This window comes from Myxine glutinosa, chromosome 4, assembly GCF_964187855.1.
Source record: "Myxine glutinosa chromosome 4, kmMyxGlut1.1, whole genome shotgun sequence".
NCBI classification, from domain to species: Eukaryota; Metazoa; Chordata; class Myxini; order Myxiniformes; family Myxinidae; genus Myxine; species Myxine glutinosa.
The window spans coordinates 46,365,959-46,390,819 of NC_136264.1; positions in this window are offsets into that span (position 1 = coordinate 46,365,959).

Here is a 24,861-nt window from a genome sequence, read left to right on the forward strand (position 1 = left end):
TGATGTCATCGCTCACGTGGTCTGGCAGCCATATTGCATCAAAAAAAAAGAAACCTTCAAAAATAGAAGAGTTGGCTCACACCAAGTTGACCACGCAGGGTAAGTATTCTATGAATGCCATCTACTTTGTAGAAAGTTTTGAACACCACCAGTATCCCACATTTGGTTTTGTGTCCCACTGATAGGCCAGATCTGGATCTGGACCTCAACGAAAATCGAATTGGCTTGTTCAGGTCACTTAACCAAATCATCCACCTAGTTTTGTCTTAACTCATCCACAACTTTTTGAAATTCTTCTTCTTGTGTGACGTCCAACGGTACCAAGCTCCTGCCCTGCCTTGACCATTAATCTCCTCCACTCCCCTCTTTCCTCAGCCAACTCTCTCCACCCTCGAACTACCCTCTCCTAGAGGTGAAAAGTTTTTGGTTTTTCCGAAGATGGCACCTGTACCACGTGACCTATAACATCATTGTCATTTAAAATATATACAGGTGCAAGCGCTCTTATTGTGAAAATTACGTGTCAATCGGACCAACAGTTGCAGAGAAAACAAATTTTAAAGGGAATAAACTCGCAAAATGCCAGCGGAACATACATAAGGACAGAAAAACGCTGTTCTAGATGGAATCGCCTGACGGGCCACGCCGTAAAAAATCTCGTATCCGGATCTAGATTCAAATTTCCACCAAAACCAAATCAATTTGTCCTTATCACACACCCAAACTGTCCACCAAGTTTCGTATGAATCTGTCCACAACTTTTTGAAATGTCCTGCTCACAGACGAACGAACAGGCAGACAAATATAAAGGAGTGAAAACATAACTTCCGTCCACCTTAAGCGGCGGAGGTAACAAGTTAAGAAAAAGTTCCACTTCAAGATCAACTTGAATTTGAAATCAGTGTTGGCATTATGTGTGTGTGCATGTTGCTGGTTGATATCTCCAAATGTTGTGTGTATGTGTGTGTGTGTGTGTGAGTGTGTGTGTGTGTGTGTGTGTGTGTGTGTGTGTGTGTGTGTGTGTGTGTGTGTGTGTGTGTGTGTGTGTGTGTGTGTGTGTATGCTTTCCCAACACAGTGCTTTGCTTTTCCGACTGCAGCCTGAAGAAATCTACTACCAAAGGTATTTTGCTCCCACTCCTTGCCTCGATCCTTTGAATTATTCATTCCAGTGCACATCTTTCAGCCTTGGAAAATATACAGAAATTTCAATTTTTCTTTGTCCTGGACTATTTTGATCAAAGGATGCAATGCAAGATTGATTTTTAAGCGGTGAAGCTGCTTCAATATCTGGCTATGTCCTTCCTTCCATCCATCAAAAATGAAAAAGCCTCTCTAACCCAAATTGTTTAATTCTAAAGGGTTCTAAAGTGCAATGCTAAAGGGTATTTCTAAATGGTAATTCTAAAGGGTAATTCTAAAGGGTAATTCTAAAGGGTATTTCTAAATGGTAATTCTAAAGGGTAATTCTATAGAGTAATTCTAAAGGGTAATTCTAAAGGGTATTTCTAAATGGTAATTCCAAAGGGTAATTCTAAATGGTAATTCTAAAGGTTATTTCTAAATGGTAATTCTAAATGGTAATTCTAAAGGGTAATTCTAAAGGGTAATTCTAAAGGGTAATTCTAAAGTGCAATTCTAAAGGGTATTTCTAAATGGTAATTCTAAAGGGTAATTCTAAAGGGTAATTCTAAAGGGTAATTCTAAAGTGTAATTTTAAAGGGTAATTCTAAAGGGTATTTCCAAATGGTAATTCTAAAGGGTAATTCTAAAGGGTAATTCTAAAGGGTATTTCTAAATGGTAATTCTAAATGGTAATTCTAAAGGGTAATTCCAAAGGATAATTTTAAAGGATAATTTTAAAGTGCAATTCTAAAGGGTATTTCTAAATGGTAATTCTAAAGGGTAATTCAAAAGGGTATTGCTAAATGGTAATTCTAAAGGGTAATTCTAAAAGGTAATTATAAAGGGTAATTCGAAAGGGTAATTCTAAACGGTAATTCTAAATGGTAATTCTAAAGGGTAATTCTAAAGGGTATTTCTAAATGGTAATTCTAACGGGTAATTCTAAATGGTAATTCTAAAGGGTTCATTCCAAAGGTTATTTCTAAATGGTAATTCTAAAGGGTAATTCTAAATGGTAATTCTAAAGGGTATTTCTAAATGGTAATTCTAAAGGGTTCATTTTAAAGGGTAAATCTAAACGGTATTTCTAAATGGTAATTCTAAACGGTAATTCTAAAGGGTAATTCTAAAGGGTAATTCTAAATGGTAATTCTAAATGGTAATTCTAAATGGTAATTCTAAATGGTAATTCTAAATGGTAATTCTAAACGGTAATTCTAAATGGTAATTCTAAATGGTAATTCTAAATGGTAATTCTAAAGGGTAATTCTAAATGGTAATTCTAAATGGTAATTCTAAATGGTAATTCTAAAGGGTAATTCTAAATGGTAATTCTCAAGGGTATTTCTAAATGGTAATTCTAAAGGGTTCATTTTAAAGGGTAAATCTAAACGGTATTTCTAAATGGTAATTCTAAACGGTAATTCTAAAGGGTAATTCTAAAGGGTAATTCTAAATGGTAATTCTAAATGGTAATTCTAAATGGTAATTCTAAACGCTAATTCTAAATGGTAATTCTAAATGGTAATTCTAAATGGTAATTCTAAAGGGTAATTCTAAATGGTAATTCTAAATGGTAATTCTAAATGGTAATTCTAAATGGTAATTCTAAAGGGTTCATTCAAAAGGGTATTTCTAAATGGTAATTCTAAATGGTAATTCTAAATGGTAATTCTAAATGGTAATTCTAAATGGTAATTCTAAATGGTAATTCTAAATGGTAATTCTAAACGGTAATTCTAAATGGTAATTCTAAATGGTAATTCTAAATGGTAATTCTAAATGGTAATTCTAAATGGTAATTCTAAATGGTAATTCTAAAGGGTAATTCTAAATGGGATTTCTAAATGGTAATTCTAAAGGGTTCATTCTAAATGGTAATTCTAAATGGTAATTCTAAAGGGTTCATTCTAAAGGGTATTTCTAAATAGTAATTCTAAATGGTAATTCTAAATGGTAATTCTAAAGGGTTCATTCTAAAGGGTATTTCTAAATGGGAATTCAAAAGGGTAATTCTAAAGTGTAATTCTAAAGTGTAATTCTAAAGTGTAATTCTGAAGTGTAATTCTAAAGTGTAATTCTAAAGTGTAATTCTAAAGTGTAATTCTAAAGGGTAATTCTAAAGGGTAATTCTAAAGGGTAATTCTAAAGGGTAATTCTGGAGGGTTCGAAAGGGTAATTCTCGAGGGTAATTCTAAAGGGTAATTCTAAAGGGTTCATTCTAAAGGGTTCATTCTAAATGGTAATTTTCAATGGTAATTCTAAATGGTAATTCTAAAGTGTAATTCTAAAGGGTAATTCTAAACGGTAATTCTAAACGGTAATTCTAAATGGTAATTCTAAACGGTAATTCTAAAGGGTTCATTCTAAAGGGTTCATTCTAAATGGTAATTTTCAATGGTAATTCTAAATGGTAATTCTAAAGTGTAATTCTAAAGGGTAATTCTAAATGGTAATTCTAAACGGTAATTCTAAATGGTAATCCTAAATGGTAATTCTAAATGGTAATTCTAAAGTGTAATTCTAAATGGTAATTCTAAATGGTAATTCTAAATGGTAATTTTCAATGGTAATTCTAAATGGTAATTCTAAATGGTAATTCTAAATGGTAATTCTAAATGGTAATTCTAAACGGTAATTCTAAATGGTAATTCTAAATGGTAATTCTAAACGGTAATTCTAAATGGTAATTCTAAATGGTAATTCTAAATGGTAATTCTAAAGGGTAATTCTAAATGGTAATTCTAAATGGTAATTCTAAATGGTAATTCTAAAGGGTTCATTCTAAATGGTAATTCTAAATGGTAATTCTAAAGGGTTCATTCTAAAGGGTATTTCTAAATGGTAATTCTAAATGGTAATTCTAAATGGTAATTCTAAACGGTAATTCTAAAGGGTTCATTCTAAATGGTAATTCTAAATGGTAATTCTAAAGGGTTCATTCTAAATGGTAATTCTAAAGGGTAATTCTAAAGTGCAATTCTAAAGGGTATTTCTAAATGGTAATTCTAAAGGGTAATTCTAAAGGGTAATTCTAAAGTGTAATTTTAAAGGGTAATTCTAAAGGGTATTTCTAAATGGTAATTCTAAAGGGTAATTCTAAAGGGTATTTCTAAATGGTAATTCTAAATGGTAATTCTAAAGGGTAATTCTAAAGGGTATTTCTAAATGGTAATTCTAAATGGTAATTCTAAAGGGTAATTCTAAAGGATAATTTTAAAGCATAATTTTAAAGTGCAATTCTAAAGGGTATTTCTAAATGGTAATTCTAAAGGGTAATTCAAAAGGGTATTGCTCAATGGTAATTCTAAAGGGTAATTCTAAAGGGTAATTCTAAAGGGTAATTCTAAAGGGTAATTCTAAACGGTAATTCTAAATGGTAATTCTAAAGGGTAATTCTGAAGGGTATTTCTAAATGGTAATTCTAAAGGGTAATTCTAGATGGTAATTCTAAAGGGTTCATTCCAAAGGGTATTTCTAAATGGTAATTCTAAAGGGTAATTCTAAATGGTAATTCTAAAGGGTAATTCTAAATGGTAATTCTAAAGGGTAATTCTAAAGGGTTCATTCTAAATGGTAATTCTAAAGGGTAATTCTAAATGGTAAGTCGAAACGGTAATTCTAAAGGGTAATTCTAAAGGGTAATTCTAAACAGTATTTCTAAAAGGTAATTCTAAAGTGTTCATTCTGAAGTGTAATTCTAAAGTGTAATTCTAAAGGGTAATTCTAAATGGTAATTCTAAAGTGTAATTCGAAAGTATAATTCTACTAAAGTGTAATTCTAAAGGGCAATTCTAAACGGTAATTCTAAACGGTAATTCTAAAGGGTAATTCTAAAGGGTTCATTGTAAAGGGTAATTCCAAATGGTAATTCTAAACGGTATTTCTAAATGGTATTTCTAAAGGGTTCATTCTAAAGGGTAATTCTAAACGGTATTTCTAAATGGTAATTCTAACCGGTAATTCTAAAGGGTAATTCTAAAGGGTAATTCTAAATGGTAATTCTAAACGGTATTTCTAAATGGTAATTCTAAAGGGTTCATTCTAAACGGTAATTCTAAATGGTATTTCCAAATGGTAATTCTAAAGGGTAATTCTAAATGGTAATTCTAAAGGTTTCATCCTAAAGTGTACTTCTAAAGTGCAATTCTAAATGGTAATTCTAAACGGTATTTCTAAATGCTAATTCTAAAGGGTTCATTCTAAACGGTAATTCTAAATGGTAATTCTAAAGTGTAATTCTAAACGGTATTTCTAAATGGTAATTCCAAATGGTAATTCTAAAGGGTAATTCTAAATGGTAATTCTAAAGGGTTCATTCTAAAGGGTAATTCTAAATGGTCATTCTAAAGGGTTCATTCTAAAGGGTATTTGTAAATGGTAATTCTAAAGGGTTCATTCTAAATGGTAATTCTAAATGGTAATTCTAAAGGGTAATTCTAAATGGTAATTCTAAATGGTAATTCTAAATGGTAATTCTAAATGGTAATTCTAAATGGTAATTCTAAATGGTAATTCTAAATGGTAATTCTAAATGGTAATTCTAAAGGGTAATTCTAAATGGTAATTCTAAATGGGAATTCTAAAGGGTAATTCTAAACGGTATTTCTAAATGGTAATTCTAAAGGGTTCATTCTAAAGGGTAATTCTAAATGGTAATTCTAAAGGGTTCATTCTAAAGGGTATTTCTAAATGGTAATTACAAATCGTAATTCTAAATGGTAATTTTAAATGGTAATTCTAAAGGGTTCATTCTAAATGGTAATTCTAAATGGTAATTCTATAAGGTTCATTCTAAATGGTAATTCTAAAGGTTTCATCCTAAAGTGTACTTCTAAAGTGCAATTCTAAATGGTAATTCTAAACGGTATTTCTAAATGCTAATTCTAAAGGGTTCATTCTAAACGGTAATTCTAAATGGTAATTCTAAAGTGTAATTCTAAACGGTATTTCTAAATGGTAATTCCAAATGGTAATTCTAAAGGGTAATTCTAAATGGTAATTCTAAAGGGTTCATTCTAAAGGGTAATTCTAAATGGTCATTCTAAAGGGTTCATTCTAAAGGGTATTTGTAAATGGTAATTCTAAAGGGTTCATTCTAAATGGTAATTCTAAATGGTAATTCTAAAGGGTAATTCTAAATGGTAATTCTAAATGGTAATTCTAAATGGTAATTCTAAATGGTAATTCTAAATGGTAATTCTAAATGGTAATTCTAAATGGTAATTCTAAATGGTAATTCTAAAGGGTAATTCTAAATGGTAATTCTAAATGGGAATTCTAAAGGGTAATTCTAAACGGTATTTCTAAATGGTAATTCTAAAGGGTTCATTCTAAAGGGTAATTCTAAATGGTAATTCTAAAGGGTTCATTCTAAAGGGTATTTCTAAATGGTAATTACAAATCGTAATTCTAAATGGTAATTTTAAATGGTAATTCTAAAGGGTTCATTCTAAATGGTAATTCTAAATGGTAATTCTATAAGGTTCATTCTAAATGGTAATTCTAAATGGTAATTCTGAAGGGTAATTCTAAATGGTAATTCTAAATGGTAATTCTAAAGGGTAATTCTAAAGGGTAATTCTAAATGGTAATTCTAAATGGGAATTCTAAAGGGTAATTCTAAAGTGGAATTCTAAAGTGTAATTCTAACGTGTAATTCTAAAGTGTAATTCTGAAGTGTAATTCTAAAGTGTAATTCTAAAGGGTAATTCTGAAGTGTAATTCTAAAGTGTAATTCTAAAGGGTAATTCTAAAGGGTATATCTGAAGTGTAATTCTAAAGTGTAATTCTAAAGGGTAATTCTAAAGTGTAATTCTAAAGGGTAATTTTAAAGTGTAATTCTAATGTGTAATTCTAAAGTGTAATTCTAAAGGGTAATTCTAAAGGGTAATTCTAAAGGGTATTTCTAAATGGTAATTCTAAAGGGTTCTAAAGGGTAATTCTAAAGGGTATTTCTAAATGGTAATTCTAAAGTGTAATTCTAAAGTGTAATTCTGAAGGGTAATTCTAAAGGGTAATTCTAAAGGGTAATTCTAAAGTGTAATTCTAAAGGGTTCATTCTAAAGGGTATTTCTAAATGGTAATTCTAAAGTGTAATTCTAAAGTGTAATTCTGAAGGGTAATTCTAAAGGGTAATTCTAAATGGTAATTTTAAATGGTAATTCTAAAGGGTTCATTCTAAATGGTAATTCTAAATGGTAATTCTATAAGGTTCATTCTAAATGGTAATTCTAAATGGTAATTCTGAAGGGTAATTCTAAATGGTAATTCTAAATGGTAATTCTAAAGGGTAATTCTAAAGGGTAATTCTAAATGGTAATTCTAAATGGGAATTCTAAAGGGTAATTCTAAAGTGGAATTCTAAAGTGTAATTCTAACGTGTAATTCTAAAGTGTAATTCTGAAGTGTAATTCTAAAGTGTAATTCTAAAGGGTAATTCTGAAGTGTAATTCTAAAGTGTAATTCTAAAGGGTAATTCTAAAGGGTATATCTGAAGTGTAATTCTAAAGTGTAATTCTAAAGGGTAATTCTAAAGTGTAATTCTAAAGGGTAATTTTAAAGTGTAATTCTAATGTGTAATTCTAAAGTGTAATTCTAAAGGGTAATTCTAAAGGGTAATTCTAAAGGGTATTTCTAAATGGTAATTCTAAAGGGTTCTAAAGGGTAATTCTAAAGGGTATTTCTAAATGGTAATTCTAAAGTGTAATTCTAAAGTGTAATTCTGAAGTGTAATTCTAAAGTGTAATTCTCAAGGGTAATTCTAAAGGGTAATTCTAAAGGGTAATTCTAAAGTGTAATTCTAAAGGGTTCATTCTAAAGTGTAATTCTAAAGGGTAATTCTAAAGGGTAAATCTAAAGGGTAATTCTAAAGGGTAAATCTAAAGGGTAATTCTAAAGGGTAAATCTAAAGGGTAATTCTAAATTGTAATTCTAATATGTAATTCTAAAGGGTAATTCTAAAGTGTAATTCTAAAGGGTAATTCTGAAGGGTAAATCTGAAGAGTAATTCTAAAGGGTAAATCTAAAGGGTAATTCTAAAGAGTAAATCTAAAGGGTAATTCTGAAGGGTAAATCTAAAGGGTAATTCTAAAGGGTAAATCTGAAGAGTAATTCTAAAGGGTAAATCTAAAGGGTAATTCTAAAGAGTAAATCGAAAGGGTAATTCTGAAGGGTAAATCTAAAGGGTAATTCTAAAGGGTAAATCTAAACGGTAATTCTGAAGGGTAAATCTGAAGGGAAATTCTAAAGGGTAAATCTAAAGGGTAAATCTAAAGGGTAAATCTAAAGGGTAAATCTAAAGGGTAATTGCAAAGGGTGATTATAAAGAATGAATGAATGAATGATCGTTTTTAAGGCCATTTTCCCCGCTAGAGCGGGGGTTAGCCTAAAGGGTGATTATAAAGGATTTCAATTATTGTCAATACCTTAATGGTAATATTATTTATTATAATCTTAAGATGGTGTGTGGTTCTGGAAGAGCTCAGAATAGAACTCTGAGAGAAGTTTATAATTTTATTAATGTGCAAAAGAAATATCTTGAAGAGGGAAAAGATAAAGATGTTTTATTTGTGAATATTCTTGATGGTGATTCCTGTGTTAAAAGGATGGATCTTATCAGAGAGATAAAACATGATCAAATATTTATTGGATCTATGAATGATTTTCTTAAATTCAATAAACTTGAGTTTAGTTCTATATAAATAGAAATTCTATTTTTAAAACTACTCTAAAGGGCGAAGCCAAGCCCCACACAGTAGATTAGGGACCTAAATGAGGGACTGGACTGTGATTTGGTATTGGAGACTAAAAGTGAATAATCGTGAAAGGAGCGAAGCGAGTTGAGCTATTATGAGTTTGGATAGTTTTTGTAGCGTGGATAGTTGGTGCCTCTGACGTTCCAGAAGAAGATGCCTACGTGGAGGTGAAATCCGTGGAGAGTCATCGAATCCTGAATATATCGCAAGATATTGCTTACTTGGCCTCCAAAGGAAAAAAGCCAATGCCAAAGCATACGTCCCTGGCGATGGCAGTCACACACTTCACTGATGACGATGGGGTAAACCTCGAATCTGAGGACTTGGATGGAGGAGATGAAGGGCTAGATGAAGATGATGTCTTTGAGGAAGAATGGTTCACATATGGTGGTCAGTGGGTAAGTGCAGTAAATCACCATGAAGCTAGTGTTCCTATGCATATCAATCTATAAAAGATGTCAAGTCAATCATTGTTCAGATACCAAGTGTATGCCATTTAATTGGATAAACTCTTAAATTTGTTTCAATTAACATCTGTTTCAACTTTGAAAAAAACGAGGTAGTACATTATAAGAGAATATAATACAACACAATGAAATTTCCAATTATATTCACATCACTTGTATGTGCCAAGCGCTCGAAACATTATCAGGCCCGTGAAATATCATCCAAGTCACCATTGGCACAAACCTGTCATCTTATATAGTAAAATAGTTAACAATGTATATTTTATTGAAACTATGTTAATCTTTACTACGTCAACAGGATACTGGAGTCTAGGTGATGTTGTGGCAGACACAAAAGCCCACTGGCGTGGTGACATCATTCCGCGCACCTAGTGGGCGGTGGCCACGCCCGAGGGGTAGGCGTGGCCTCATGATATACACCGGGCGCGCAGCCCGGAGCGCGCCAGTGTTACAGTGAGCTCCTGAAATAAAGACGCTTATAAGTTACCGCTTGTCCGCTTCCTCCTTGCTCGCAAGCAGCGCGCATAACGCCGCACTTTACTGGTGACCCCCTTGACGTTGGATCTGCCGGAGCGATCCTTCCACACGCGACGCCATTTCCATGGCCAACTTCATCAAACTTCCCGAATTTTGGGAGGCTCAGGCCGAAGTCTGGTTCGTCCAGGCCGAAGCCCAATTTCAGCTTCGGCGCCTCACCGGCGATGACACGCGCTATTGCCACGTCGTCGCCTCCCTCGGGCCCGGCACGGCCGCTCGAGTTGTGTCCGTCCTTCGCCACCCACCGGACGGCCACAAGTACGAGGCACTCAAGCGGCTACTCCTAGCCACGTTCGGCCTCACGGACGACGCACGGGCCGACCGCCTCCTGGATCTCCCCAAGCTCGGTGACACGCGCCCGTCGGTCCGAATGGACCATATGCTGTCACTGTTGGGCGACGAAGCCCCCGGTTCTCTATTCCGGGTGCTTTTCTGTCGCCAACTTCCAGCACAGGTTCGCCTCGCGTTGGCCGGGACCGGGCTAACGGAACCCTGAGCATTGGCAGCCGAGGCGGACAAGTACTTCGCCGCTTCGGACACGCGGGCGAGAGTCGGCGTGGCCGTCACGGCCCTCGTGGCTGATGCTGCTGATGCTGCTGCTGATGCTGCTGATCCACAGCATCAGCTTATACAGCATACGCAGCATGCTGATACGCACCTCGTGACCGCCGCCACGCCCCGCCCACCGCTGCGGCGAAAACCGCCACCGCGGGGAAACACGCCAACTCCAACGGCCTGGCGGAGCCAGCCGCGCTCCTCCAGCTCCACCACCTGGTGCTGGTTCCACGCCAAGTTCGGCCACGAAGCTCGGCAGTGTCATCCGCCATGCTCCTTCAACAGGTCGGGAAATGCCTGGGCCGGCGCTCAATAGTGGCGATGAGCGCCGGCCGTTCGAGCAGCCTGCTGTTCATAACGGACACCTTCTCCGGGCACCGTTACCTGTGCGACACGGGAGCGCAGGTGAGTGTCGTTCCCGCCAGCACGTCAGACAAGCACGCCGCGGGTGGGGGCCCCGCGCTGCTTGCCACGAACGGGACGCCCATCCGTACGTACGGAAAACGCTGCCTCTCTCTGCGGTTCGGAGGGCAGGTTTTCCGATGGACGTTCGTCACCGCCGACGTGCCCATGTCACTGCTTGGCGCGGACTTCCTGTGCGCTAATGGGCTCCTGGTCGACGTCAAGCGCAGACGTCTTGTCCAGGCCGAGACGTTCAGCTCGCTCGCTTGTGCGTTGCCCAGCTCAACGAGCGGCTTGCCGAACGGTTCGGTTCCGGCCACGTTGGTCTGTACGCTTCCGGCAGCGGATGCATTCACCCGCCTCCTCGCCGGCTTCCCGGCCCTCACGCGGCCCACCTTCTCGGCGGGGGCCGTCAAGCACGGGGTGGCCCATCACATCCCCACCGTCGGGCCACCGGTCTATGCCCGGGCACGCCGCCTCGAGCCGACGAAGCTGGCGGTGGCAAAAGCGGCGTTCGCTACCCTGGAGCGACTCGGCATCGTTCGGCGCTCAGAGAGCGCTTGGGCGTCGCCGCTGCACATCGTGCCGAAGCCCGGCGGGGGATGGCGACCGTGCGGGGACTATCGCCGTCTCAATGACGCCACGACTCCCGACCGCTACCCCGTCCCCCACATTCAGGACTTTTCCACCCGTTTGGCGGGCATGTCCTTCTTCTCGAAGGTGGACCTCATACGCAGCTACCATCAGGTCCCCGTCAGGCCGGAGGACGTCCCGAAGACGGCGGTCATCACACCATTCGGACTCTTCGAGTTCCTGCGCATGCCCTTCGGTCTGAAGAATGCGGCTCAGGCGTTCCAGCGACTGATGGACAGCGTCCTGCGTGACTTGGATTTTGTCTACGTCTACCTGGACGATATCCTCGTCGCCAGCGCGTCCCGCGAAGAGCACCTACGCCACCTCCGCACGCTCTTCGAACGCCTGGGCCAGCATGGCCTGATTGTGAACCCCGCAAAGTGCCGGTTCGGCGCCACCATAATCGTTTTTCTGGGGCACCGTGTCACCAGGCACGGAGCCGTCCCCCTGCCGGCCAAGGTGGAGGCGGTGAAGGGGTTTCCGCGCCCCCGCACGATCAGAGGGCTGCAGGAGTTCCTGGGCATGGTGAACTTTTACCATCGGTTCCTGCCCCGTATCGCCCAGCTCCTGCGCCCCCTGCACGAAGCTCTCCGAGGTAAGCCGGGCAAAGGCGACGTTACCTGGACCGAGCAGATGGACACGGCGTTCACGGGCGCGAAGCTCGCCTTGGCTAACGCCACCATGCTCGCGCACCCGGCGCCCGATGCACCGATCGCCCTCACCACCGATGCCTCGGACTACGCGGTGGGCGCGGTGCACGAGCAATGGGTGCGTGGAGCTTGGCAACCGCTGGCGTTCTTTAGCCGGCAGCTTCGCCCGCCCGAACGCCGTTACAGTACCTTCGACCGCGAGTTGCTCGGGCTTCACTTGGCGGTCAGGCACTTCCGCCATCTGCTCGAGGGCCGTGCGTTCACTGCCTTCGTCGACCACAAGCGCTGATCTTCGCAATGGGCAAGGTCACTGAGCCGTGGTCGGCCCGGCAGCAGCGTCACCTCTCGGCCGTGTCCGAGTACACGACGGACATCCAGCACGTCGCGGGGAAGGACAACCCGGTGGCGGATTGCCTTTCCCGGGCCGTCGCCCACGCAGTCCACCTCGGCATCGACTATGCCCGGATGGCAGCGGACCAGGCCGCTGACCCTGACGTCCAGGCCTTGCGGACCGCCGTCACGGGCCTCCGCGTCACCGAGGTGGCGTTCGACGGTGCGGGCGCGGCCCTCGTGTGCGACGTCTCCCTCGGGCGTCCTCGCCCCATCGTGCCTGCGGGCTGGCAGCGCCAGGTGTTTGACGCCATCCACGGCCTGTCCCACCCGGGCGCGAGGGCCTCCCAAAGGCTGATCGCCAACAAGTTCGTCTGGCATGGCCTCCGGAAGGCCGTCCGTGGCTGGGCCAGGACATGCCTCGCGTGCCAGCGCGCCAAGGTGCACCGGCACACCCAGGCCCCGTTGGCCCCGTTCACGGTGCCGGAACGCCTGTTTGACCACGTCCACGTGGACCTGGTGGGACCTCTGCCCCCCCTCGCGGGGTTTCACCTACGTCCTCACCATGGTGGACCGCACCACCCGGTGGCCGGAGGCCGTGCCCTTGGCGTCGACAACGGCGGCCGACGTCGCGCAGGCTTTCATCGCCACCTGGGTCGCCCGGTTCGGCACCCCCTCAGACATCTCAGCAAATATCAGACAAACATAAAATACTGTATCCAGTACAGGTTACAATTACAGTAAAAAGAAAAAAAAATCTGAAAAAAACTGAAAATACAGTACAGAAAATACTAGACATTATCTCTTCGCCTAGCTGGATCTGGCCAGAGAATTTCATCAACATCACAGGCGATATCCTCATTGGCAAGACAACGTGGGAAGAACCATCTTGAATGTCGAATCCATCCTTGCACAGCTGCGGCGTCGATTTGGTCACAGGCCTCCTCCATGGCCTGAATGAGGGGTACCTGAGCCTGGGGCCGGAGATCGTAAACCCTCCACCGCCATGCCGAGAAAAACTCTTCGATTGGGTTTAGAAACGGAGAGTATGGTGGAAGGTATAGTACTGTAAACTGTGGATGGTGTTGAAACCAGTTCTGAACCAGAGGAGAGCGGTGGAATGTCACGTTGTCCAAGACGACAATGTATTGCATCTGGTGCATTTGGTTTACTGCTGTGACGATGTTGTGCAATCGGTCCAAAAATGTGAGAATGTGAGGTGTGTTGTAAGGGCCCATATTGGCATGACGGAGGAGGACCCCAGTCTGTGCAATGGCAGCGCAAAGGGTGATGTTACCCCCACGTTGCCCTGGGACATTGATTATAGCCCTGTGGCCAATGATATTTCTGCCTCTCCTTCTTGATTTTGTGAGGTTGAACCCTACCTCATCTATGTATATGAAGTCATGCGGGATTTCCTCAGCATCCATCTGTAAAACTCTCTGAAATACAGTGAAAGACAAGATTGTGTAGTTCAGCATAGATCTAGTATACAGTAAATTTACATGTAAAAAGGTTACGTGTGCAGTATGCAACATCACAGTGCTAAAGTGAACAATACATACCTCCACATACTCATGCCGCAGCTGTTTGACCCTCTCTGAATTCCGCTCAAAAGGCACTCGATACAGTTGTTTCATTTGAACCTGATGTCTTTTCGGGATGCGTGCCAGTGTTGACTGAGAGACCTGATGGACATTATTGAAAATGGCATGGTCACCGATAATGTTGGTGTTACGTGGTCCCCTCGGGGACTACCTGGTCTCGGTGACCCCCGGACCGTGAGAGGACCTTCGCCAGAAAGTAGTATTATATAGATGCGCTTTCGCAACGCAATCCCTATGAATTCCACCCACGAGACACTGATGTTCAAGAATATATTTCCCAATGGTACTGATACCATACAATTTCCAATGACACAACCACGGAGATTTTCCCCGAGCAATCAACAATACACCACCATCCACAATCTTTCACTGACAATCAATTCCCTATGAATAAGATGGCCATCCTATATACGTGTGTCCTGGTGAGTACTCACGACACCCTTATGGTCTCGGTCCCGCACAATGTCTCTGGGCCCCTCCTGACCAAGATGATAGTCGGCGTCGCCGCACTCGGGCGGTTGAACGAACCCCGGGTGGACGTCTCCACCGGACAGGTATCGTACCCGGCCCCGCGGCTGCAGCCTCTCGTGGCTACGCGGAGCGGGCGCGGTAAAGCAAGCCGAAAGCCCCACGCCACTTGCCAGGCGTGCTAGGCCCCAACCTGCGACTCATACGCGTCTTTTTAGACGGGGCCGCGAACGGTACCAGACGCGGGGTCGATGCACGGCCCCACGTCAACTTGACGTCTCCACCGGGTCGGTATCGTACCAGGCCCCGCACTCCTCTCGCCAGACGGGCTTCGGAACGCCGCTTTTTCATGCAGCGCAAGGTCGAGGCCACCTTTCGTCCGAGCGGGGCGAGGAAGAACCAGAAGAATACTCGTCCTTTTTTCCTCGTGTCGTTTCCTCTTCCGTTTCCGGTCACTTCCGTTTCCGGCCACTGGTTCAGAAGGGCTCCTGACCCTCCAATCACAACAACCCTTAATATACTACACACGGATAAGCAAAGATCTGAATATTAATTCACATAGATATGTAACACTCCCCCCCTTCAAGAAAGAAAGTTTGACCCCAGCGAAAACTTTCGTTGCCGGCCAACTTGGATAAATAAACCAGATAACTCAACCCCCAAATCCTCAGTTCCCCTGGGCAACAATTATCCCAACTCAAAAATAAAGCAACAAACTCTCACAAAACCCCCAGATTACTCCCTCTGGACTAAACACCAGCAACGACATTGTCCCTGCCAAATCAAACTCCCTCTCATGACCCTCTGACTTTGACCGTCAGCTTCTTGTGAATGAAGGTTAAGGGGTTGATCAAAGATCCAAATTTACGCAACTCGATAGCACTTTTTCCGGGAGGCCAAGCCGAGTATTCACTACATGGATGCCTTTAGGAACGTGAAGTTCACGGTTAGTCCGTGCAGGAAAGTTCTCTACATGGGCGCCTTGAGGAACGTGGAGTTCACGGTTAGTCCGTGCATGAAAGTTCCCTATATGGACGCCTTTAGGAACGGCGTTCACGGTTAATCCGTGTAGGAATCTTGGCTCAGCGGCTCCGCCGCATTCAGTGCTTCAACTTCTCAGAACTTCCCTAATAATTATGGTGGGACCCCTTGTCCCTGTAGTCCCACGAATAGCGGTCTCCTTCTCGGCCACTACTTTGCCAATCCTTCCTTCGGGAGCTGCCGTAACTCAGGGAGCCTCCATAATAATATTGATTGCGGCCACCACCAAAACTACCGCCCAGTTGTCCTCCCCCGTAGACCTCTCGACGCCTACGAAATGCCTTCCCTACTGTTATGGTCCGACCCTCCAAATCCTTGCCATTCCAATTCTTCTCTGCCTCTCTGGCGTCTTTGGTGCTGGCAAACGTGACAAAGCCGAACCCTCTGGACTGTTGCGTTTCCCAGTCTCTTACCAACCGCATGTCCACCAGCGGCCCATATCTGTTGAAGACAGAGGTCAGAACTTCTTCCTCTGTTTCGAAGTTCAGTCCCCCTACAAATAACTTGGCACTTTTGTCGCCATCCCGAGCTGGTGTGGTGTTATTTTCCCTGCTGGGCTCTTGACCAACCCTCAGGTTACCATAAACTTGACCCCCGGCCAAATCATTCCCGATAACCACAGATACACCCTCTACAGGAAGCGTGGCTTGTAAACCGACGGTGACCGGTCCTGACACCAACTCGGACTCCAAATGGATGACATGAAGGGGAGCACTAACACCGCCCCCAATCCCCTGTAAACGAACACTATCCCCCGTTGCCGTCTCCTCGGACCATGGCAAAATGCCTTCAAGCATTAAAGATTGATGTGCCCCTGTGTCCCTCAATATCCTAACCGGTTTCCGGTTAGTCGAGGCTCCATCCCGTGACACAAACCCCTCTGAAATAAATGGTTGGTAACCCTTTTGATGGCGATTTCTTACGCTAGCCATCGCATTCGGAGTGGTAATAGTCGGACTCCGCTCGGGGTTGTCCCTTTTCATGAGGTAACAACTGGACATCAAGTGTCCAGGTTTCTTGCAAAACGCGCAAGTAGGCCCGGAGGAAAAACTCGTGGTCTGCCTCGGGCCCCCTGAAAAATAAGTTGGTCTTGGGCCCACAGCCCTCTGACTTCGAACAGGTGGGGTATCCGCGTTGTCCCCCTCATCCTCTCGAGGCCGCCGCCATGTATTGTCGTTCTCCGCACCTGCTGTTCCCCACCTTCCCTGCGGAGATCTAGGCGAGGAGGTAGGTTCATGGACCCCTATTCGGTGGGTTAAGGCATAATCATCTGCCATGGTGGCTGCGTCCCACAACTTTGGTACTTTCTTTTCCTGCAGGTACACTGTGATGTCCTCGTGGACACACTGCTGGAATTCCTCCACCAGGATCAAGTCCTGCAATGTTTCGAAGTCTTTCCCGACTCCTTTTGACTCACACCACCGATCAAACATGTTTTCTTTCACTCTGGCAAACTCCACATGGGTCTCACTCTCCCTCTTCCTGGCATTCCTGAATTTTTGCCTGTAAGCTTCCGGAACCAACTCATAGGCCTTGAGGATGTGCTTCTTCAGTACCTCATAATCTGCACATTGGTCCATTGGTAGCGCCGAATAAATTTCCTGAGCTTTCCCCACCAGCACACTTTGCACGAGTATGGTCCAGGCCTCCTCCGACCAGTTTAATTGTCGAGCCACTTTCTCAAAGTGTGGGAAAAATTTCGCGACTTCCTTTTCACTGAACGGTGGAACCAGCCTCACATGTCTGCCCACATCCCAGGTTCTCTGGTTAGGTGTCGACCCCGTCAGCAAGGGTGGTGCCTCTCCCCGTTCTCTCATTAACTCCAGCTCCTTGAATTTGATTTCTTGCTGAAGCTCCATGTCACGTTCCTTTAATTCCCTTTCCGCTTTTCTCTCCTCTGCTTTTCTCCCTTCTAACCTTTCCTGGAGTTCTCGTTCCACTCTCCTTTCCTCTGCTTGTTTCTCTTCTCTCCTCTCTTCTGCTTTCCTTTCTTCTTCTGCTAACCTTTCCTGGAGTTCTCGTTCCACTCTCCTTTCCTCTGCTTGTTTCTCTTCTCTCCTCTCTTCTGCTTTCCTTTCTTCTTCTGCTCTTTCCTTTTCTGCTTTCCTTTCTTCTTCTTTTAACCTTTCCTGGAGTTCTCGTTCCATTCTCCTTTCCTCTGCTTTTTCCTTTTCTGCTTTCCTTTCTTCTTCTGCTCTTTCCTTTTCTGCTTTCCTTTCTTCTTCTGCTCTTTCCTTTTCTGCTTTCCTTTCTTCTTCTGCTCTTTCCTTTTCTGCTTTCCTTTCTTCTTCTTTGATCCGTTCCTGGCTCCGTAATTGCAACTCCAGTTTCCGGAGCTCCACGTCTTCTGGTTCCTCAGGTAGCCACTCCCAGGCTAACTCGTCCCATGTTCCTAATCCCACCATAGACTGTATCACCGTGGTCTGCAACTCTGCCTTCCTCAAATTAGTTCGGACCTCCAAGTTAAAATGTTTGGCCAATTTCAAGAGGTCCGACTTTAGTAACGCTCGGAACTGTGCCTCACTCGGTGTTACCGCAAAGTTCTGTGCCACAAACGCCATGGTGACTATCGTTAACACCTGTTAACCTTCCCCCAAGACTTTACCCCAATTTCCCCCAAAATTACCAATTAATACTTAATTAATAACTTTTAATTAATAAAAATATTATTTTATTATTTTATACAATTTTAGATCCCGGACGTAGACCCAATTGCGAATCCGCAAATCGTAATTTGGACGAGCCCCCAATTCTGTTACGTGGTCCCCTCGGGGACTACCTGGTCTCGGTGACCCCCGGACCGTGAGAGGACCTTCGCCAGAAAGTAGTATTATATAGATGCGCTTTCGCAACGCAATCCCTATGAATTCCACCCACGAGACACTGATGTTCAAGAATATATTTCCCAATGGTACTGATACCATACAATTTCCAATGACACAACCACGGAGATTTTCCCCGAGCAATCAACAATACACCACCATCCACAATCTTTCACTGACAATCAATTCCCTATGAATAAGATGGCCATCCTATATACGTGTGTCCCGGTGAGTACTCACGACACCCTTATGGTCTCGGTCCCGCACAATGTCTCTGGGCCCCTCCTGACCAAGATGATAGTCGGCGTCGCCGCACTCGGGCGGTTGAACGAACCCCGGGTGGACGTCTCCACCGGACAGGTATCGTACCCGGCCCCGCGGCTGCAGCCTCTCGTGGCTACGCGGAGCGGGCGCGGTAAAGCAAGCCGAAAGCCCCACGCCACTTGCCAGGCGTGCTAGGCCCCAACCTGCGACTCATACGCGTCTTTTTAGACGGGGCCGCGAACGGTACCAGACGCGGGGTCGATGCACGGCCCCACGTCAACTTGACGTCTCCACCGGGTCGGTATCGTACCAGGCCCCGCACTCCTCTCGCCAGACGGGCTTCGGAACGCCGCTTTTTCACGCAGCGCAAGGTCGAGGCCACCTTTCGTCCGAGCGGGGCGAGGAAGAACCAGAAGAATACTCGTCCTTTTTTCCTCGTGTCGTTTCCTCTTCCGTTTCCGGTCACTTCCGTTTCCGGCCACTGGTTCAGAAGGGCTCCTGACCCTCCAATCACAACAACCCTTAATATACTACACACGGATAAGCAAAGATCTGAATATTAATTCACATAGATATGTAACATTGGCTTGAATTTCTCTGAGCCTGATAGCATTTATTGGCCAAAACCATGTTTATGATCTCTCTCTCTTGTTCTTGCGTGAATATGGGCCACCTTCCTCCTTGTCGTTCTCGACCCTCAATCCTATGTAGAAAAAAAATACATGTAACCTACTGTAAAATGTCAAAGGAAGGGGTATCAAAAGTGCTGATATGGTGCATACAATAAGCAGCTGATTACTGTAACTGTCGACAGATTTTCTTTTACCTGTTTTCTTGTCGAAATGTCCTAATGACAGATGCCACTGTATATCTGCTAAGATTTGGCTGAACTCTTAGTCCAGCCTCCCTCAGCGCCAATCCGTGGTTCACGACATGGTCAACTAGTGTTGCGCGAATTTCATTTGATAAATTTTGTCCTCTTCTTCTTTGAGCACGTTCTCCTCCTGCTTCAGGTCTTCCTCTTCCTCTACCTCCTTCTCCTCCTCCGTGGATTCCCCCTGTAACCCTCACTCTTCTTCTTCTGACTCCTTCCATTTTGGTTGAAGACAGGTGAACTCACCTGCTGCATTTTTATAGTGCTTAAACCTGATTGGTGTATCTACAATTAAGCAATCGTGTGTTTGCGCACCTGATGGCTGTGTTTAACCAATTGGCTCATAGGTGTGGGAATTTGACAGTCAGTGCTTTGGAATTGCAAGGAAGTGACATCATGATATACTTCTGTGTCTAATGTATACAAGTGTGTTTAGTGTCTTGCAAATCACTGTGTGTATTGTTTTGTAAGAAGTGTGAGGCTGACATTGTGCTTATAGTGGTGCAAATCTGGGCCGATGTTTTGCTCCTTGAGTGTAAGGTTTTGATAATAATTATTGTGTAATACTTTTGATTTTCGTGTTTAGGCAATCGAAAAAAACTGTAATATCAGCTGATGATGAGAATTTTTAAAAGCAGTGTGAGTTAACCAGAATGCTATGTTTTGCAATGGAGGAGCATGTTTTCTTTTCTTTCTTTTTTACTGTTGTAGGTGCGAGCCAAGCGCCACTGTGTGATACATTACATTTGCAGTACATTGTTTGAATTTCAATAAACCGCCTTTGCTGCTGAATTATATGAAACGTAGGCTGTCACCCCAGTGTGTTTTATCATCAATGGGAGTTATGATTGGGAGGATTAGCGTGTCACTTACATGTACTGTCCAAAAATATAATACCTTCAACCTTCATTTAAAAAGGTCAACAATAGAAAATAATACAATGCATAAATTTAGACCGAAAAAACAATAAAATACAAAATAAATTGCTCCAAAACAAAAAACAAAAGATGAAGTAAAATAACATTTTTGGTCATGTGGTGATTTTCCTTAATGCCTTTTCATATAAATCTGCCAAATTATAGCATTTTATGCATTTCCCCATTGAAATGGGAAGGAAGATAAAATATGCATAAAATTTGCATAAATTATATTGGGACAGAAATTGTGGGCTAATGTTCAATGTTTGAGAGTGGGATAAGTTAGAATAGTGATTAGGCATATACTAGCTACACTTTAAACAATATTTCATCGTCTGCCAAGGAAGAGACTGCAAGAATCAATTTCTGAAGGTATATGCAGGGCACGGCCTATGGTCTATAATGGGTTTCATTCATTTCTAGCATTTGCCTGTTTCGTATTAAAAATCCCAAACTGAACCACTTCCTTCAGTCCAGGGCACGACTTTTTTAAATCATAATTGACGCACATAATGGAGGAGTCCATTTTTGACACTTCTGCTCTAAAATCACATGTCTACTACTTATGCAAGTGTATAAGTAATATGGGGATGGGGCTAAATTGAGAAAATTCAAATTGAAGATGGAGAATGGAAGGACAAATGGATTGAGAAAGGATGTTCGTGGAGTGCTGGCGATGTAAGTAAAGAAGGAAGGGAACTTTGGGAAGACATAGGAGGAAGGTGTTAGCATACAAGAAGGGACATATATGGAGCACATGGAGGGGTATGACTTTGCATCCAAAATAAATACGCTACACCCCCCCCCCTTCTCCTTCCTTCATCCTCTCCCCCTTCTAAATAATGGCTATGGTGTTCCAACGTGGAGGCTATTTCCTGGGAGGTTTAAGAGAAAGTTTAGAGGATAAATCACACTCGTTTACATTTTCTGGGATTTGTGGCTGATGCTTCTATAATGCAGCGCAAAATGAACTGTGAAGTATTATTTTCATCCTCACCTTCCCCAGAACCCAGCCCCAGGGAGAATTGCGTACCTAGTGTATCCTCCACGTGGGTTACTAATTGCGTTCGTTTGACTGCAAATAAAATACCGAGGCATCATCAGTAAACTGAGATTGTCTGCAAAATATCCCTTGTATCGGATGATAGCTCTGGGATGTCCACGGGGGTTACTAAGCCTAACGAGGAGCTTTACACCCCCACATTGGTATTGGGAGCTGGAGAGTTGTTTATTAATGAAGCTTTGCTTGAATGCCCTTGCCCATTACTGGATGTCCCCAGCCATTCCTACTGAGCAATTGAGGACTTCAGCTCTGCATCCCCCTTCATTACTGTGCTCACCTCCCCCGTCCACCGGTCAATACGGACCTCCCCTGACACCTTGCTCTTGCCTAAGGATGTGTACTGAAAGAGACAGAGCATCCGAGGTTTTATTGATTGGAGGCAGATTGGACCACAGCAAGCTGTTCTTTCAGCATTTGGTTGCGAGGAGGGAATGGAGGCGGTTGGGCGGTTGCTGTAAATTATTTGGACTTCTTATTATCAAGCTCCGTGGATTTTTGATACTCAATACTCGAGAATCGATCAAGGCATTTCGATTTGTTTCACATGATTGCTTTTAGAAATACTGTATAAAAACGTTTGTGACTGTCCTGATTAATCACTTTAAAGTTTACTCGATACTTACTTTGTACGGTCCTCCTCTGAGCTCTGAAGTCAAAACAACACGTTGTAGATGCAAACTTGAAGTGATTTTATCCACGAGCATGGCTCGTGTTCAAAGGTAAACAATCATCCTTTTTTGTGAAATATGAATAAATTATTAAAGAACCCCCCCCCCCCCCTTGCCGACCACATCTCCCCCAATCCCCTCCACTCAGCTTGGCTGTAAGTTCAAATTTTGAGAATACAACAATCCTGATTTATTCTTAAGCCTTCATGTAATGTTCTGCTCCCTCATTTGCCATTATTATCCCAATGTTTTTTTAAATAGTCGATATTGGATTTTTGACTTGAATGCGCATGCGCAAGATTGGAGGTCTCGTCTCTTCAAAGCTGTCCATGCGCACTCGCTTTCGAAGTTAAGTAACTTTCCACAATTGTGTTTTTGTCGAAACTGGTCTTGTATGTACCTATTGGGGTGTCTTTAATAGTATTCTTGGCGTTGGTTTTTCATACCTGTGTACAGAATCGTCAGTCTTTCTTATCGCGTATTCTGAGGCCTAAGTGTAGTACTAGGCTACCGTGTCCGACCTTGGCTTGAGGCTTTGTTTTTGTCTCAGCGGTTCTCCGATCGCGCTGCAATTATTTTCCGGTCTCTGTTTTTCACGGTCTTTTCATCCCATACTTCCTTGTTTTAAAATCTCAAAAAAAAAAAAAAAACCCCAAAAACATTTCATTCTGTTCTTATTCGTTTATTCGTTCTTATTTGTTCGTTTGTTCTTCGACCACGTTGTTTGTGATCATGTTGTTAAAAAAATGTCTCATCTGAACCCTGAAGACCTGTATTCTGTCATATTCTATAACACCTTTTTCTTCTTCTTCTATAAAAGGATGCTTTCGACTTGCTCACCAAATCCATTCATTCCAAAAAAAAATTCCATCTCTTATAGTGCATCTTTCATTCATTCCCTAAACTCTCCAGCACTCCATCCTCCCTCCAGCATCCTCAAACGTATTTTTGACTCGAATGTCTCAAGAAACTCATTTTGCAATAAATATTCGTTTCCCATTAATCGTACATTTTTCAAAATCCCATCACCCCAAAATCCCATTTCCCATCACCCCTCCCCTCTAAATCTACCCCCTTGCCCCTCCCCTCCAAATCATCCCCATCACCCATCTCTTTCAAATCTTCCCCCTTGCCCCTCCCCTCCAAATCTTCCCAATCACCCATTCCTTTCAAATCTCCCCCCACACCCCTCCCCTCCGAGACTCTCCCTCGCTCCTCCCCTCCTAGACTCCCCTCTCACCCCTCCCCCTCAAAGCATCCTCCCCGCTTCTTCCCCCTTCCAACTTTCACCTTCATCTCCCTCAACCTTCTGCCTCGCTCTTCCCCCTCGTCAAATAACACCTCACGGCGCCTCTCCCAATCACCATCAAACCTTTTGTCTGCCCCATTCTTCCCTTTCTCCAAGCTATTCTGTAATCTCCGACACACCTTCAACAGCTCTCCCTACCTCTTCCTCCTCTTCCACATCTTACCCTACCGCTCCCCCCCCCCCCCCCTGTTCTGTATCCGATGCTCCCCCTTCCTCTTCCTTAACAGTATGGACCTCAAACATCCGGGGCCTTCGCTCAAACTTGTCTGATCTCTCCATACAGGTTGCTTCTGACAAACCAGACGTGATCTGCTTAACAGAAACTTTCCTCCTTCATGATGTCTCTGATTCCTTGGTATCTCTCCCAGGTTAATCCCTCCTCCGGTATGATAGACCTGAGCCTCGTCCTGGAGGTGGGGTTGCTATCTTTATAAAAAAAACTCTCTTCCTCACTCGCCCTGCACTGCCCTCTCTCCACCTCACCCCCAGGAATACCTTTGGCTACGGCTTCCCCTTTGCTCCCACCTTTTGTTCATATGTGTGTTGTACCGTCCACCAAACAGTGATGACTCCATCTACATCTCGCTGTCTGAGAATATGGACCAACTTCTATCTACCCATCCCAACTCTCTCTTCCTCATATGTGGTGATTTCAACTGTCACCATGCCAGTTGGCTGGATGTGGGTACCTCTCTCACCAGCCATGGCTCTTCAGCAAAGGACTTCTGTGACTCACTGGGACTGACACAATCTGTCAATTTCCCGACCCAGATTTCAGTCAACGGAGCATCTTCTCTTCTGGACTTGGTTATGACTAACTTCCCTGAAAATGTCTGCTGCTCTTCTTCTGCTCCAATCGGCTCTTCTGATCATGTGCTTGTTAAAGTGGACATCTCTCTGACCATTCTCAGAGAGCCTCCTCAGCGTCGACGAATCTGGCATTTCACTCAGGCCAACTGGCACGGTCTTCAAGCAGCCATCAATCATCTGGACTGGTCTCCAATCTCCACTGCCTCTGACATAAATTCTTCCTGGGAATTCTTCCAAAGCAAACTGCTCTCTCTCATGCACAGATTTATCCCATCTCGTCTTCTGTTGTCATACCCTTCCTCCCGTCCATGGTACACGGAATCTTGTGGTGAGGCTATTGCCCAGAAACAACTTGCTTTCGTCTCCTGGAAAGCAAATCCAACGGAAGGAAATCTCATTTCCTTTCACAAAGCCCGAAACAAGTGTGTGTCCACCCTCAGGAGAGCCAGGAAACAATATCTCTCCGTTCTCAGGACCGAACTCTCTTATCTGTCTCCCTCTTCCAAATCCTGGTGGCGTCTGGTCAAATCTGTTTCTGGTGTTTGTTCCCCCTCCATCCCCTC